The sequence below is a fragment of the Lissotriton vulgaris genome, chromosome 9, assembly GCF_964263255.1.
Source record: "Lissotriton vulgaris chromosome 9, aLisVul1.2, whole genome shotgun sequence".
NCBI classification, from domain to species: Eukaryota; Metazoa; Chordata; class Amphibia; order Caudata; family Salamandridae; genus Lissotriton; species Lissotriton vulgaris.
In genome coordinates this window covers 908,450,058-908,454,223 of record NC_141697.1, presented here as the reverse complement: position 1 = coordinate 908,454,223, position 4,166 = coordinate 908,450,058, and the positions used below count along the sequence as shown (strand labels likewise).

At 48.9% G+C, this 4,166-nt stretch overlaps 1 pseudogene; it reads right to left on the bottom strand.

Annotated features, from left to right (window-relative positions):
• Positions 1–2,585: 2,585 nt before the first annotated feature.
• On the bottom strand, positions 2,586–3,396 carry LOC147692490 (small ribosomal subunit protein uS3 pseudogene; annotated as a pseudogene).
• Positions 3,397–4,166: the final 770 nt, after the last annotated feature.

The following is a 4,166-nucleotide window of genomic DNA, read 5'->3' as shown; positions in this document are numbered from 1 at the left end:
GACTCCTGGTGGCCCCCCGCCCTAGGCACCGCACCCAAACCGACAGATCACGCACGCAACCTGGGCTTCATCCTGGACTCCTCCCTCTCCATGACCAGACAAGTCAACGCCGTCTCCTCGTCGTGCTTCAACATCCTGCGCATGCTACGGAAGATCTTCCGGTGGATCCCCACCGAGACCAGGAAGATGGTCACCCAGGCCCTCGTCACCAGCCGTCTGGACTACGGCAACTCCCTCTACGCCGGAACCACCGCCAAAATCCAGAAGAGACTCCAGCGGATCCAGAACGCCTCAGCACGACTCATCCTGGACATCCCCCGCCGCAACCACATCTCCGGACACCTGAGAGACCTGCACTGGCTCCCGGTCAACAAGAGAATCACCTTCCGTCTCCTCACCCACGCACACAAATCCCTACACAACCAAGGCCCAGGATACCTCAACAGCCGCATCAACTTCTACGCTCCCAAACGCCAGCTTCGATCGACCGGCCTCGCCCTCGCCCTCGCCGCCGTCCCCCGCATCCGAAGAGCCACCACAGGGGGAAGGTCGTTCTCCTACCTCGCTGCCAAGACTTGGAACTCCCTCCCGACCCACCTCCGCCTGACCCAGGACCATTCGCCTTCAGGAAGCAGCTCAAGACCTGGCTGTTCGAGCAGTAGCGGCCCATTCCCTCCCCTAGCGCCTTGAGACCCTCCGGGTGAGTAGTGCACTTTACAAATGCTCTGATTGATTGATTGATTGATTGAGGTGCCATTAATACTAGTACAGGAAATATAAACATGTACAAAAAAGACAGCTGCACAACAATGCTGATACTATACTCTAATGAGGAGGGTGTGAATGCACTAAAGTATATTAATATTACAAGAAAGTATGGAGGTCTTCCGTGGTGTTCAATCCAAAGGGGCTTTTACTGTCCAGTTCTATAATCATGCGGGTCTCCAGTTGCCTCAACATGCGTTCTCTATTGCCTCCCCGTTTGAATTTAAGGATGGCATCGATCACAAAGTACGAAAAACAGTTAAGGTCGTTTGCATGGGTTGTTTTAAAGTGACGTGCCATCGGATAAGTGATATTGTTGTTTACGATTGCTCTCAAGTGCTGCAGAATGCGTGCATGCACTTGGAGTTTGGAGCTGCCTACGTAATTGAGGCCGCAAGTGCATGTAAGGATGTAAACCGCTTATTCTGTGCGGCAGGTGTAATGCCCTCTGATTTGTACAGGTGCTGGACTGAACGGAGTGTTATAGTGGGTCCTGTTGACTCCGAATGTGCAGGACCTGCACGAAGTGCACTTGAAAAAACCTTTAATGGGTTGTAGCCAAGTCCCTTTGGAAATTACTTCAGGGCTGCTTCTGACCAATTGATTTCTCATGGAGACAGCTCGCCTAAAGGTGATAGTGGGTGTATTGGGGAGTCTAGGCGCCAGTACAGCGTCAGTTTTGAGTATTGGCCAGTTCTTGATGATGGTCCTGAGCTGTTTGTGTTGCCGATTGAATGTGGTGATGTCTTCTCCCTCTGTCTTGTGCTCATTATCCTGAGTTCTTACATGCGAGCCCAAAAGAGACTCCCTAGTCCTGAGAGCAGCCTTGTCATCAGGGCCGGACTGAGAACCAAAACCGGCCCTGGCAAAGTGCTCGGCCGGCCCCCTGGGGGTGTGACCGATCTCTTTGCCGGGGTCGGTTTTCTGCCGATTTTGTTCCAGGGCCGATTTTGCAGCTACGGCCCTGTAACAAAACCGGCCCCCAGGGCCCAAAACCGGCCCCCACCCTTGCGGCGCACCGGGGGATTGCCCGGTGCCCATAATGGCCAGTCCGGGTCTGCTTGTCATATGCTTGTTGAAGGATAACATCACTGTATCCTCTAGCCCTGAATCTCCTGAGTGTCGGGTACATTTGATATATTCCTCGTTGGTACTACAAATTCTCTTAAGTCTAAGGAGTTCCCTGTATGGGATGCTCCTAATGAGGTGGTTGGGATGTGAGCTAGTAGGGTGTAAGGTGGCATTGCTAGCAGTTGGTTTCCTATATAATGTAGACTCTAGTTGGTTACCTGATACATAGATGTTAGTGTCTAAGAATGCTAACTGCTCTTGACTTATGTGTGAGGTGAACCTAAGGTTGATGTTGTTATTATTCAGTTCAGCTATAAAAGCTTCATACCAGAAACACATTGTCAATGTATCTTAGCCAATGCACACATGCTCCTCACTTACTTTGGCCAAAGTACCCATGAGAACCTGCTCCTCCCACCAGCCTACGTGCAAACACGCATAGCTGGGGGAGAAGCAGGCTCCCATAGCCACCCCACGTTTTTGACAGTAAAGGTTGTTATCAAACATGAAGAAGTTGTTAAATAAACACCACTTGACCATCTCTAAAAGCATCATGTTGTAATTGTAAAAGGTCTAAGGCCTTTTATCCAAGTGGTGTTTGACAGCAGTCAATCTGGCATGGTGTTCTATACTAGTATAGAGCCATTCAATAAATTTGAATTCTTGATTGGAAATGAGTCATTGCCTTTTCCATCCCATCATATCTTTATTTATTTATTTATTTATTTATTTTGGTCCTTCATATTAATTTTTTTCAGCTCTGTATCCAGGCATTTCTCAGGCGCACCGTGACCCATTAGGCTGTAGGAACTGGCTGAGGCATGGCTGGTGGTTGCTGCGGCTGTTGTGGTGGCTGTTCTGGTTTTCCTCCTTTCTGCTCAGACATGGGAGTTGTTGGGAGGATCTCATCTTTGGGCTCCACAATGCTGACATGGTCAGGCAGTGGCTTCTTGGGCCCAATCTTGCCACTTTGGTCCCATGGCAGCATAATTTTCATTTTGATCCCAAGCACACCTTGCCTGAGCAGCACGTTGCGGACTGCAGTATCAAAATAATAGTTCACAGGATCTCCACTGTGGATCATCAAGCCATCCACAAACTTCATGGAATTGGCTCTGTGGCGTCGAACTTTACCAGAGACCACCACCTCGCAGCCTTTGGAGCCACTCTCCATGATGAAACGCAGGACGCCATAGCAAGCTCTACGCACCGCTAAGCCTCCCAGAAGTTTGTAACGCAGAGACTCCGCTTGGGCCTCTTGTAGCCACTTTCTCAGCATAGAGTTCCACACTACCCTCAGGAAAGCCAAACTTCTTCTGAACAACAACAGTCAGTTCACGGATACGACGACCCTTCTCACCCAGAACATTCTGGGTCCTGGTGGCAAGGATGATTATTTCAGTTCTTGTTGGTGTAACTCTGACTTCCACCCCAGAGTAGCCATCTTCAGCCAGCTCACGAGTCAAGAACTCATTCAACTCTGCTTTGAAGATGCCATCAGCAACAAACTTCCTCTTCTTGGAAATTTGGACCGCCATCTTGCACAGCGCCGCTGAAGGGAAAGGGCTCAGATCTTTTTAAGGGTATCCTTGGCTTTATTATATTCAGACAGAGTGGCTGTGGCATAACAGTCTACATTTGACAGTTGTTTGTAGGCCTACTGAGTGTATTGATCCCGTGGCCAGATGACGACATTGCCACCCTAGTCTGACATATTTACCACAATGTCTTTGTTGTTACTCAATTTGCGGATGAGTTTCTCATATTCCATATTTTGATGTTTAGATCTTGCTTTGTTATGGTTAGTTTTGTAGTATAGTTTTTTAATATCGTCAGTCACTCTTTCATGAAAGATGTCGATTGCATCCTTCGGCATCATAGGATAGAATTTAGATTTGGCCTTGAAAGGACTGATACTCACACTAGGTTCAACAAGATTGTAGGCAGAAACAACTTAGGAATGGCCTCCTTAGGATTCTGAGTATAAAGAATGAGGTCATCCGCATATAGAGCTACTTTCACCTCAAAGTTTTTATATCTAAAGGAAGAATAGAGAGGTCCTGTTTTATTAAAGCCGCAAAAGGTTCAATATATAGGTTGAACAACAAGGGGGACAACGGGCATCCCTGCCTTGTTCCCCGCAAAATATTGAACCAATCGGTTAATTATTCATTAACCCCTTCACTGCGGCGGCTATTCCGCCGCAGTGCTAAGGGGGCGGGGCGGAAATGCAGCGGGCGCATGCTGGTGACGGAACCGCTCCGTCACCAGCGTTGGTTACGCTGTGCTTATGACGGAGCGGTTCCGTCATGGCCCCGCCCGCTCAATAG